At 47.9% G+C, this 13,738-nt stretch overlaps 1 pseudogene; it reads left to right on the top strand.

Moving 5' to 3' along the window:
• Nucleotides 1-1,829: 1,829 nt before the first annotated feature.
• Nucleotides 1,830-4,280, top strand: LOC147930631 (meiosis-specific protein ASY2-like; annotated as a pseudogene).
• The last annotated feature ends 9,458 nt before the right edge of the window (nucleotides 4,281-13,738 follow it).

The following is a 13,738-nucleotide window of genomic DNA, read 5'->3' as shown; positions in this document are numbered from 1 at the left end:
GTTTTGAATAACAGTAGATTTTAAAGTAGATTTTTAAATCATCAGTTCAATAACAGTGGATTTCGGGAGACTTTTTAAAATCCATTATTGAATAACATAGGATTTGTAAATTTTATACAAATCACTTAAAATGTCAAGTTGAATACACCCCCCTAAATGTATTATAGAATAATTCAAGATAATTTAAATATAAATTCAAATAAAAATGAAAGGGAATCATATATTTATGTTTAAATGAAGTAGAAAGATTTCTATATTTTTTTAAATCTTACCAATAATTAATTTTAAAGTTTTGGTAACTAATATTAAAGTCAATGCATTAAATGTAAAAATTTTCCAAAAAATATTTTTGAGCAAAAACTGTTGCAAAAATACTAGTATAGATTTGTTAAAACGTCACTTTAAAAACATAACCATAAGTGTCTTACTTAAGCAAAGAAAATTTTGATTAAGAAAGAGTACGATTGTGTTTTGAAATAATTGAATAGAATATTTAATTAGAAAAATATTTTCCAGTATCTCTTAAATTCTAAATTAATTGAAATCTCCTCAAAGATACCATGCATCGAGGTATCGACGCAGCCAAGGTCCATTATAAAGTTAAGTTGAAGAATTTCTGGTAAATTATTTTTTTCTTTCTTTCTGCATTATAGCAAGGTCTAACAGTTATATCTTTGTATCCGATTCCCAGTGCATCAAGAAGGTTGAGGATTCTGAACACAAGTGGGAATTTGCAAATGATGATTTTGTGAAGGGCCATTATGAGCTTGTGGACAATTCATTACACTAGGAGTTGTCTGGCAAGACTGCAATGAATGATCAAGAAGGAATTGGCTGAGAGTGTTTGGCCAAAGCTAATAAAAAGTCTCGCCAGCTTTGTCGTGGTTTTTGAGAATCTGATCAAGAAACCTATCTGTCGTGACTCGTGAACCCTCTATCTATTTATGTTTATGAATTGTGAACCCTTGTAGAAACCGATTTTCACACAATGAATTTGTTTGAGAGGGGAAACAAATTCAATAGCACTATCTCTCTAAGAAATCGGATCGAAGTAAACAAACAAAGAAGAATTGAAATCTCTTGGAAAACAAGTTAGGGTTTTTCTCAAGAACAAAGAGGAATTAGGGTTTTTTGTATTAATTGCTGGATGATCTTACAATGAGAGGATTGCCCTCTATTTATAGGTTTCTAAGATCTAAAGAATATATTCACTTTCCTAATTGTGATCGAACTGATTAGGAAAGTCTTTCCTTTTTTGCTAGGTCGGCCGCAGGGCGAATTGAGATGTCGGTCTGTCACCTCGGCACTGGGCCTTATTGGGCCTTTAGAGATGAAGTCCAAGTTGCGGTCGAGCTCCTGGTTTAGATAACCGGTTCCTTTAGTCGGGTTTAGATCGGCATGTTGGGGGTGCTAATTCCCGCACCAACAATTAGTCCCCCCTCAGCTCGGTACATTCAGAAGTAAATTCGAATGTCCGGACTCTAAGAGAGAATATCCGATTTAATCCGTAAAGAAATCTGAATCTAATTACCTGGATCGTCGCACCGCTTCGCCACCCATTGGTTGAATGACACGTGTCCGACGCGTCGCTTCTGGCAGCTCGGAAGCTGAAACATCGCGTAGGCTGGGTAGGCAATTATTACTCCGCGTAGGGCTGTCGCTCATTCTTTGCTATAAATACCCGACCCCCACTCTTTATTTTCACTTTTCGCCGATTCATCAAAGGTATTTGCTCTGTTCTCTCTCTTCTTTTCCTTTTTGATTTGTTGTTACCTCCGCAAGCCTTCTTCCACACTCTTCGGCGATCTGACTTATCCTTCACTTCGGCCATGAATTCCTTGTCCTCCACGGAAAGCGATCCACTAATCCGTAAATATTCCAGCAAGAGGCTTCCCCAGATTATCAGATCGGACCTGGGCGATGTGCCGAACAGATCCGAAGAAAGAGCTGAATGCTCTTCGAGACACAAGTCAAATGAAATCCCGACCTTGACAGTTCCTTCTCTAGTCGATGAAGAGATCCGCGGGAATCATGGCAACGCTGCTTCGACCTCTGATCACCCGTCAGACAATCTGAACCAAGGAACAGCTCGACTTGCACCAGACGGGGTTATGATCGAAGACATCCTTCCTCGGCGAGATTACCGAGGTCAGATTGGCGGCGAGAAGACGACTAGTGATGCCGATTCGGTGTGCACAATGCTGAACTCGTGTGGTTTACGGGATTGCGGCGTCCACATCATTATTCCCGGAGAGCACCAGCGTCCATGGAACCCGCCACTTGGGTATATCTGTCTATACGAGGGTTTCTTTTCTAAATGCCGATTGTGGTTTCCTCTTCCTAGCCTGCTCACCCAATATACACATCGCCGCCAGATCCCGATATGTCAGCTCTCCCCCGGGAAGTATCTGTAACTTTGTCGTCGCGGCCAAAGCCGAAGTTTCCCTTGATGTCGAGTGTTTCGAGCAATTAACAAATTTTAAGAATGCCCAAGGAAGCGCGTCATGGATGGTCAACACAAAACCGATTCATAATTTCCTTCCCGGGGAAAAAAGTCAGCAACTTCAAGAAATTGAGGGCTCACTACTTCTATGTCCGAGTTGATGATCGCTCTTTCGAAAGTCTGAGATGCGGTCGGCGAAGAGTGTGGAACATGTCGCCCGGTATCAACCCGTCCCTTGTTTGTTTCGATTGGACACCCGTGTTCTGACCTGAACTTGATTTTCAATGTTTTTGCAGCTCGCCCTAGCTCAGCTCGAAAGCTTCCGTCCGAATTTCAACACGTTAGGGATGTCCATTTCACAGGAGTCAACCGTAGCTTGGATCAGATTACCCGACGTCGCGTTGAAGAAGCTATGGGCAAGGCGAAGACCAAATTTGCAAGTTTCGCAAGTTCACTGGGCCAGTCCTCCGAGGTCCCAGTGACAACAGTTGTCAGGGCTGAAACACTCCGGTCCGTAACCCCAAACGACGAGCCGATCGTTGATCTCGAGTCCGAGCAAGCAGAGAACAATTTTATCGATATTGAGAACTCCGATGATGGCCTGATCACCCCTTATCTCGGACATGAAGCTTCCGATGCCTCGCTTCCGCCTCCACCAGTTGAATCTCTCGTTCCAGAGCAACTCGCCCCTGAACCAAGTAGCGGTTCCAAAAAGAAAAAGTCCAAAAAGGATAACAGTAAGGATAAATGCAAAGGAAAAGGTTCCGCTCAGGGGACAGGCCGGAAACGTTCTGCGGAAGAGGCGGGACTCGAATCCTGCGGAAGAGGCGGGACTCGAATCCTGCGACCGCTTCCGAGTTGAACGGGATACCGATAGATCTGATCAATTTCGCTTTGACTACTTTGGGGAAATGCCTCTCGTTTGCAACAAGGAAGCTGCCGGGGAGTTGTGCAGGCAACTTAAGCTGTCCTCAGTCATGCTGCCGCCGCTCGATAAGCTAGAATTTAGAGACCAATATGTCCAAGCCGGCCAGTCCGCCCTTCAGGTTTGAATCGCATCGCCCTTTTTATATTTTGCTTGCAACCTTAGATTTTCATCTCACTCTGTTTTGAAATGCAGATCGCTGCCTACGTTTCTGCACTCACCCTTATGTACGATAGACGGGTCAAATTGATGGCGTCTTCAGAGGCCGAGTTCAAAAAAATGAAGGAGTGCTCGGATAATCTCCGAGAAGCGGACAGGTCAAAGAACGAGAGAATCAAGGAGCTGAAGGGCCTTCTTGCGAGTAAGGAAGAGAACTGCGAACACCTGGAAGCAAGGATTGCCGAACTAGAGACGCGGGAAGAAGTCTTGGGAGAAGAGAAGGCCGAGCTGAGGAAAGAGTTTGATGATCTGGGGGCAAAGTTCGAATCAGAAATGAGACGACTTCGCCTAGATCGTCAGTCCAAAGTTGAAGGTACCACGAAGAAGGTGCAACGTCGTCTTGACAAGGTAAAGGCCTATCTGCTCGAGCAGGAAAAAGTAGCCCGTCCGAAGGAGGACATTCTCAACCAGGCACACGGGATTGAAGAGATTATGGAGTATCTTCTGAAGAATGGAGCGTCTATCCCGGATAACTTGATTACCGAGATCAAGGAAACGTGGGAGGTAGCCCGGAGCGAAGTGGAAGCGCTAGAGATCCTGGAACTAGGAGAGGGCGACATCAACATGTCTCCAGACCAGCTCGGCTTTGGACTCCTTCACTCCGGGACCGCGGCTCTAGACTCTGTTCGACACCCGTATGGTTCCAATGCCGCGATCTTCCAGGCCGATCTGACTGATCCTCTAGAACTCTAATAAAGACTCTCAGAAAACTTTTATGTTTACCTTTTTAAAAAAAAACTTTATGATAACATTGCCCGTTTCGTGGCCGGCTTCTCCGTACTCTATTTTTTGGAAATCTTCCTATTGTGTTTACGATGAATTTTTCCTTTTTGTTAGGCGACGAGAAATGGTAATCTCCCAATTTCATAATTGGAAAACAGTCCACCAGGACTAGTATAAATATGCTAGCCCTATACTCGAATTGACCGCAACTTTCACCAAACAAAGTAATTCTGAGATGCCGAGCTCTGTAGGCAGCGTTGATCCCGCACTCGAAATAGGGAACGATGTCCCGACGTTCTCGAACTCGGAAGCCATTGAGCAAGGGATGCCCTATTACCCGAATACCCGAGCTCCTTGGATGCTAATGTTCCGTGTTAATCCGGAAAAGAGGTTGGAATTAGAGACTTTCCTCTCTCGCATCAAAGAACGCCATTCTGAGTACCGTAATCGATTAGCCGCAACAGTGCAGTCGCGAAGTGAACTACTATTCAAACTTAAACTGCTCGAATCCCACCCAAGGTTCTGGATTGAAAACGGTCTGGACAGAGTGGCAGACATGCCGCAGTGCTTGATCGAATACTGTAATGAATGCTAACATTCGGCGAATCTGATTCCAAGCGAGCCGAGTTTTTCCCTGAGCGGTGAATTCATGCCTTCCAAAGTGAAGCCGTTCTATATGAACAGGCACGCCAATAACATAGAAGCCGCTGCCGCTCATGCCTTTGTTCGCCAGGTAACTCTTTATAACTTCGCCTGTGTGAATCTCCTTTTGGTTCTAACCGACGATCTTGTGTGCAGATTGAGTCCGTGCACCGGGAAAAATGCCACAAACTTTACTATCATCACATGAAGAAGAACGAAATCGACGATCGTCTAGCGGTACTGGAAGCCGTCTTGACGAGGCCGAACAGAAGATCAGGGCACTGGAATCGAATCCTGCTGAATGGGAGAGAACAGGACTCCAGCTTCTATGGCCCATGCCGAAGCGCCTTAAAGCAGATACTCGGAAGATCGCAGCAGGGCTTGATCTGGATGGCTGATGTGCTTGGAATTGGCGATTTGAGCCCTTTATATATTTATTATTTTTTTTTTTATCAAAAATGCTGTCTTGTTCAGACAATCTATCTTTGCAATAAAGTTTTCACTCTCTTTGGAAGTTTACCCAAGGCGGGACGTCTCCCAGCTTATACTAAGTAACTCTTTATGGGAACAATTTAGCCTAAGCATTAACGCGCTTCTTAGTGAAGGGCGAAGTACGGGGCTTCGGCTTACCTTCTTTGTCCCAGCTTGGATAACGAAAAGCAAAATTTAAAACTCTGGGTTCGGCTTATATCCGTCCGAACTGGGACTTACGAAACAATTCAAAAAGAATTCTCTGAGTTCGGCTTATCTCTCGTCAAGGAGTTTATGGAGACAATTCTAAAAGAATTCTCTGGGCTCGATGTGTCTCGCATTGGAGACTTACTATCGAAAAAATTCAAAAAGAATTTTCTGGGTTCGATTTATCTCGCGCTGGAGAGTAGGTCGATCATCTGGCCAAGATGTCGATCAGTTCTGTTCCGAACTAGGTAGACGTAGTCAAACCCTTTTCTTTTCTTTTTTTTACTCATTCCACGATGCAATTTAATTGGCGGAAGATTCTCGGGACACAGCGCATATCTTCCCACGATCTGATTGGTGCGAGATTTGCGGGACGCAGCATTTATCTCCCCCTTTTCCCCTATAAATAGGTGAAAAGGAGGTTTGTTGAGCATCTCTCATCCAAACTTCAGAAAGGTTAATTGCAAAGCATGCCTATCACAACTCGGTCGGCATGGTTGAGGCAAGATCGAGAGCTGACTGCCGCCGGTGTCAGCGGATTCAACCCAGAAGCGTCGAATATCACCCTCCCCATAGAAGAGACGTTTCCGTCTCCATCCCATGAACTTGTTGCGGAAATCGAGGAGGACCCCTTGCAAAGAGAGATCCGCATCTATCGAGCTCGCTGTCAAAGGATGAGTTCATATATCAAGGCTTTTCGCCTGAAATACAATCTCATCTTCCAGCTCTGCCGTCTGGAAGGAACCATTTCGGTTCTGGATGAGCTCATCGCCAATGGCTTCTATCTGGCGAACTGGCGCATGACCCGACTGCTTGCTGATGGCGACCAATGTGAGGGGCAGGTCGCCAGGACCTTGATACCTGATCTGCTGGAAGGCGACTACGAGCCGCTAGGAGAATCGGAGAACCTGCATGTGGCGGAAATCCTGATCTACAAGGGTCGCATAGAAAGGCTGCGATGCTACATCCTTCATCTAGAAACCACGGATCATCACTTCCGAAAAAGCCATACCATGGAAGGTCCATGCGCGTTTCTCGAGGAGATGGCGGACAGGGGTGAGGAAGTGTCGGCAGGTCGGCTAGAGGAGCTAAGGCAGGAGTGTCAGCGCTGGCGAACCTATCTCGAAGGTATAGCTTTCGAAGAGTCTTTGGAGTCCGGCCTCTCAAGCTCTGCGCCTGTGAATCGCCGAGGAGGTTGAGATCACAGGAGGGGGGTCACATTGCGCCCCCTTGGATCGGCACACTTCATTGCTTTTAGTTCCCTTTTTTTTATTTTTTTTACTGCTGTCTATCTTAATGTGGGCGATATGCCGAGATAGAAGACTTCTTGTGTGCAGCGAAATACAGAAATAGAAATTTCCCTTGAAATAAAAGAAATCGTATTATTTTTCCAGATGTGTCCTTTAAATCTCGTTAAAGAAATCAAGGGCTGCCTACGTACCCAAAATTGGGATCAAGCAAGTCGTAGTTCATAGTACACATGCTTTCAAGACCGGGAATGACCAAATGACCTAGTCGTAGTAACGTTTAAGATGGGCCACGTTCCATGAGTTTTTGACCTGCTTGTCCTCCATGGTCAAGAGCTCGTAAACTCCAGGGCGGACTGCCTTGGAGATGAGATATGGGCCTTCCCAATGAGCGCCGAGTTTTCCGGCGTTGACCTCCTTAGTGTTCTCATACATCTTGCGCTGTACCAGGTCGCCCTCGTTGAATCGTCGTTGACGGACAGCTTTGTTGTAGTACTTGGCCGCGGCATTTTGGTAGTTCTGAATTCGGACTAGGGCTTTATTACGCAATTCCTCGGCGAAGTTGATGTGGTCGAGCATCATGCTGTCGTTGAGCTCGGAATCGTCGACCAACATGGCACGGCGAGGTGTTGGTACTCCGGCTTCGGCTGGAGCCAGCGCTTTAATACCATAGACCAACGAGAACGGAGACTGCCTCGTAGCTCGCCGCGGGGTAGTCTGGTAGGACCATAGCACGCCGTCAAGCTGATCTGCCCAAGCTCCCTTTTTTTGCCCGAGACGCTTCTTCAACCCGTCTATTATGGTCTTGTTGGTTGCCTCGGCTTGACCGTTCCCCTGAGGATATCGGGCGGTCGAGGTGCTTAAGCGTATTCCCCATTTGCCTAGAAGATGTCTGGTAATAAGTGAAGTGAACTGTGTTCCATTATCAGTGACGATCTCATAAGGGAGCCCATGGCGGCAGATGATGTTCTTCCAGATGAAGTTGGTGACGTCCAGTGACTGTATCTTGTGAAACGATTCAGCCTCTACCCACTTGGTAAAATAATCGGTCAAGACCAATAGGAATTTCTTTGATTTTAACGGGGGCAGTGGGCCAACGAGATCCATTGCCCAACGCATGAAAGGTAGTGTTCAGCAGTTTGGGGGGTACGTGTTTCATTTGTCCATGGCGTTGGCAGGCTTCGCACTTCACCGAGAATGCCTCGCAGTCGGCGACCATGGTTGGCCAATAATGCCCGTCTTTCTTTATCTTTAATGCGAGTGCACGCCCTCCAGAGTGGTTGCCACTGTCGCCTTCATAAACCTCCATCATTATTCGTTCCGCCTCCTCTCGATCAACGCAGGTGAGTAGGGTTCAATCATGGCGTAGTGCGCACATCATTATTCGTTCCGCCTCCTCTCGACAAGCTGCATCGGAAAAGGCTGCCCCTCATCATGGCGTAGTGCGCACATCGAGCTTTCAATCGCCAAGCTTGCCAGAGATCTTCTGCAACCTTGCCGTCCTTGATATATATCTTTATTTCGAGCTGCTAATCATCTAGGGGCTGTGTTACATCGACGGGTTCCTGGACAGGTTCATCGACTTCCATTGGCTCCCCGGCGTCACTAATGGTGCACGCCAAATCGGTGTGATTGATGCTGGGAGTTTCGATACACTCGATTGGGATCGTTCGTCGCAAACCTGGGTCAGAGCAATTTGCCAGGGCGGCGAGGGCATCTGCCGATGCATTTTCGCTCCTCGAAACTTTGATCAGTTCGAATGAGGCGAACTGCTCCGAAAGATTACGGAGTAATTGGCGATATGCCTCCATGCGCCCATTCTAAGCGACATATTCCCCACTAAATTGGCTAACCACTAGCTGTGAGTCGCAAAAAACTTGGATGCTGGTCACCCCCAGGCCTTGCGCTAGTCATAGTCCGGCCAGGATGGCTTCGTATTCGGTTTCATTGTTCGATGCCTTGAAGCCAAGTTTTAGTGCTTGCTCGAGGACCTCGCCCGTCGGAGATCGGAGTATAACCCCGACGCCGGATCCCTGATTGGAGGAAGAGCCGTCAGCGAACAAAGTCCAAGGTTCCTCCTTAGGTATGGTTGCTTCGAGTTCGGGGGAGAGCTCCGTTATGAAATCCGCTAAGACTTGTGATTTTAAACTTGGGCGAGAACGATACTCAATGTCGTACTCGCTCAGCTCGATCGCCCACTTAGCGATTCGGCCGGACTGCAGAGGGCTGTGAAGAACTGTCCGGAGTGGCTGGTCGGTGAATACAACGATGGAATGCGATTGGAAATAAGGTCGGAGCTTCCCAGCGGCAACGATCAAGGCAAGGGCCAGTTTTTCCAAGGTTGGGTAACGCGTCTCCGCATCGTTGAGAGCTTTGCTTGTATAAAAAATTGGTCGCTGATCGCCACGATCGTCCCGGACTAGCACCCCGCTTACTGCCGAGCTGGAAACGAAGATGTAGAGGTACAATGTCTCTCCTTCCTCTGGCTTGATGAGTACCGGCTGATTGGTTAGGTATTCTTTAAGTTGTCCGAAGGCAACTTCACAAGCTTCATCCCAGTGAAAGTCTTTATTACCTGAAGGAGCTGGTAAAATGGGAGACATTTGTCTGTTGATCGGGCGATGAACCGGTTCAGCGCGGCTATTCGACCTGTCAAGCGTTGTACTTCTCGTTTTGTTGGTTGGCGACGGGAGTCCCAACACCGCCTCAATCTGCTTTGGGTTTGCCTTGATTCCACGCTCGGTGATGATATACCCCAAGAATTCCTCCAAGGTCACCCCGAACGTGCACTTGGTGGGATTTAATTTCATCTGGAACCGATCCAGGATATCGAAGCACTCGGCGAGATGCTGGATATGCTGTTCTGCTATGAGGGATTTGACTAACATATCGTCAATGTAGACTTCCATTGTTTTTCCTAAGAGGTCGGCGAACATCGTGTCAACCAAGCGTTTGTAAGTCGCTCCCTCGTTTTTCAATCCGAACGGTATTACCTTGTAACAGTAGGTGCCTCTATCTGTGATGAACGCGGTCTTTTCCCGATCGGCCGGGCTCATGGCAATCTGGTTGTAGCCGGAGAAAGCGTCCATGAACGAGAGTAGCTGGTTCCCCGCAGTGGCTTCTACGAGTCGGTCGATGTGAGGTAGAGGAAAGCAGTCCTTAGGACATGCTTTGTTAAGGTCGGTGAAATCGACACAAACCCTCCATTTACTGTTTTTCTTCTTGACCACCACCGGGTTTGCCAGCCAATCGGGGTATTGCACTTCCATTATCTGGTCGGCCTTCAGGAGTCGCTCGACTTCGTCTTGTACTACCTTCGCCCGATCAGTGCCGAGGCGCCGGCGCTTCTGCCGGACTGGTTTAAAAGTGGGATCTACGTTCAGCTTGTGGCAAGTCACCGATGGATCGATACCGACCATGTCCTTAGTGGACCAAGCGAACGTCAAGGATCTAGATTTCAGGAAGGCTACCAGTTCGGTTCGGATACGATCTTCGAGCTCGGCCCCAACCCCGACTGTCCGAGATGGATCAACCTCGTCAATGTTGACCTGGATAATTTGACACCCACAGCCTTTAGCTGGTCACGCTCCGGCTTGTGAGGGTCCATCAGGTGACCCTCGCTCTGTGATTGCTATGCGTCCTCCTTCTGCCATTGCTTCTTTTCGAGGACAGAGCATGTCCTAGCCATCTTTTGATCGCCATATAGCGTGTAGATCCCTGTGGCGGTTGGAAATTTAACGCAAAGGTGATAGTGGAAGGAACTGTCTGCTTCGAATAGATCCACGGAGAGCCCAAGATGGCATTGTATATCGGCAGAGCATCTATGACCACGAACTTGGTCTTGCATGTTACACCACCAGTTTGGACATGCAACTTCACGTCGCCCATTGACATCTTGGCCACACCATCGTATCCGGTCAGCGTTCTGGATTCTTGTTTGATATGTTCCGGTGTAACACCCATTTTCTTCAACGTCTGCCAGAACAGGACGTTGACCGTGCTGCCGGTGTCTATTAGGACTCGCTCTACGTCGAATTCGCCCATTTTGACTTCCACAATGAGGGGGTCGTTGTGAGGATGGTGGATTCCTCTAGCGTCTTCGGTTGTAAATGTAATGGGGTCTGCACTAAGCATCTCCTCCTCGGAGGTCGCCTGAATGCTGTAGATCTGGCGTGCTCGTTTCTTTTGTGCCCGGACGGAATCCTTGCATTCATCGGTCTGACCGATAATCATAGAAATACGACCACGAGATGGGGTCTGTTTAGGCTGCTGCCCTTTCTATCGCTTGGGTGGTGCCAGGAGTCCCTCTACTGGCGTCGGATTCTGCTGCTCGATAGGAGGTGGCTGCTGGATGTCGTTTTGCGTGCTGTTTGGGTGGTTGCCGCCCTTCTGACCTCGCCTAGGATTAGACCGACCGAATCTACATCCGCGACCTCGACCTCGGTGAGAAGGTTTAGGTTGATAGACAGCCTTGATCTCGCCCGACAAATACTTTTCGAATAAGTAATTGGACAGGTGTTTGCACTCGGCTGTAGAATGGCCTCCGAACTGGTGGAAATCGCAGTACAGCTCTTCTTGCGTATATGGGGGCGTGTTGTCCAGCCCTTCATCTTCGGAGATCGCGCTGACTACCCCACGCTTGAGATCCCTAGGGTCGTGATGCTTCCGGGGCTCTTGATAACTGTCTCGACCTTTCTCTTTCACGGGATTGTCCGTACTGGAGGGGCCTTCGCGATTCACTTTGCCTCGTCCTCTTTGACGTATGCGAATCGAGATCCACGATGAAGCGCATCATCGAATCCTTGGCGTTCCCGGATATTGAGGTCTACTTGTAAAGGCGACCCGGGGATGAGCCCTTTCTTAAAAGCGGCGATCGCAACGTCTTCGGTGACGACGATGCTAGCATACTTTTCCTTGAATCTGGTGAGATATTGTCGCAGGGGTTCGCCAGGCTCCTGGACTATCTCCCACAATTCTGTGCTAGAGTTACCATGTTCTATGAAGACCCGGTAATTTCGCAAGAAAGCTGTTGACAGCTTGGTAAAGTTGTCAATCGAGCTCGCCGGAAGTCGAGAGAACCAGGTTAACGCGTTCCCAATTAGGCTCTCGACGAACAGCTGACATCGACCAGCGTCCTTTTGTTCGTCAGTAAATCTGCTTTGGATACGACGGCCATGAACGAGGTCATGTGCTGCATCGGATCTTTTGTTCCTTCGTAGGTCGGCAGCCTTAATTTGACGGCAGGGACATATGTCTCCAGAAGTCGTCTGGTGAACGGGGTTTGCTGCGTGGCCTCGAACATCCGGTCGATCTCCGGAGCTGTGCTCACAGCCCGGTGGAGGAGGGATCCCATATCCCGGATCTTGAGGTGGGTTTCCTCTAGCTCGGGATAGGGAGCGGAGGCCGGGTCCCTCTGAGAGGGCTGTCCTACGTGGGGTTGCCCTTCCGAAACCAGCACCGAGGGTGCATACTGGTTTTGAGATTGGAAGGCCGATGATGGCAGATCGCTAAACAGCTGTCGGCTTAGGGGTCCGTTCCTCCGTGTTGCTAGTGGCGGTACTGCGCTTTGTTGGAGTGGAGGGGGCGCGCTGCGTTCTATCGCATCCATCCGTCGGTTGGTGCTCGGATATCGCTTGGAAGAGATCCTGGGAGATCGTTCCAAACACATGGCGGAGGTCGTCTACAGAGACAAGCTGGTTAGGTTGCGCAACTGGCGCAGACGAAGTCTGTCTAGCGACGGATCCATCAACGGGTGGAACTTCATCAGGCTCATGGGTTCCGCGGTGGGGCACCTCGGCATCTTCCACTCCATCGGAGGGTGTTGTTGAGTTGTCCGCTGGGTTGTCAGAGGTGCTGCGGACGCGTGTCCGGAGATAGACACGCGCGGCAGGCGGATCCGCGGCGACATCTTGCGGGTTGGTGGCTCCGGTGACTGGGTCGTCTTGCTGTGGAGCGGTTGCGTTGGTGACACCATTGTCGGAAGCTAGAGACATGGTGCTTCTTGCTTGAATTTCAAAAGGGTCCGAGAGAGAGGTAGCTTGAGAACTTAGCCTCCCCACAGGCGGCACCAATTGTAGAAACCGAGTTTCACACAATGAATTTATTTGAGGGGGAAAACAAATTCAATAGCACTATCTCTCTAAGAAATCGGATCGAAGTAAACAAACAAAGAAGAATTGAAATCTCTTGGAAAACAAGTTAGGGTTTTTCTCAAGAACAAAGAGGAATTAGAGTTTTTTGTATTAATTGCTAGATGATCTTACAATGAGAGGATTGCCCTCTATTTATAGGTTTCTAAGATCTAAAGAATATATTCACTTTCCTAACTATGGTCGAACTGATTAGGAAAGTCTTTCCTTTTTCGCTAGGTCAGCCGCAGGGCGAATTAAGACGTCGGTCTGTCACCTCGGCACTGGGCCTTATTGGGCCTTCAGATATGAAGTCCAAGTTGCGGTCGAGCTCCTGGTTTAGATAATCGGTTCCTTTAGTCGGATTTAGATCAGTATGTTGGGGGTGCTAATTCCCGCACCAACATTCATGTATCTTTCTAAACTTCTGTTTGTGACTTTGTTTTTGATAATTTTCTTCTTAGAACAATGTTGCTCTGTATCTCTCTGTATGCATGACGACTTTGTCCTTTCACCAAACACTGTCCAATTACAATACATCTTTAATTCAAATCATTTATCAAATTCAAACTTACAAAAATTGTCCCCAGACTACTCTGTCGTCCTTCTAAGAACCGTTGCTTTTCAAAAGTACAATATATTGGGTAAGGCAAAAGACATGGTTTTTCATGGTAGACTCAGTGAACTTTTTTAAGATGTGATTCAAGTTAAAAGCGTTAGCTCGTGGTGCTTG

The sequence above is a fragment of the Camelina sativa genome, chromosome 12 (assembly GCF_030686135.1).
Source record: "Camelina sativa cultivar CO46 ecotype springtype chromosome 12, ASM3068613v1".
NCBI lineage: Eukaryota > Viridiplantae > Streptophyta > Magnoliopsida > Brassicales > Brassicaceae > Camelina > Camelina sativa.
Note: the sequence above shows the minus strand (reverse complement) of the source record. Positions and strands in the feature narration are given on the sequence as shown.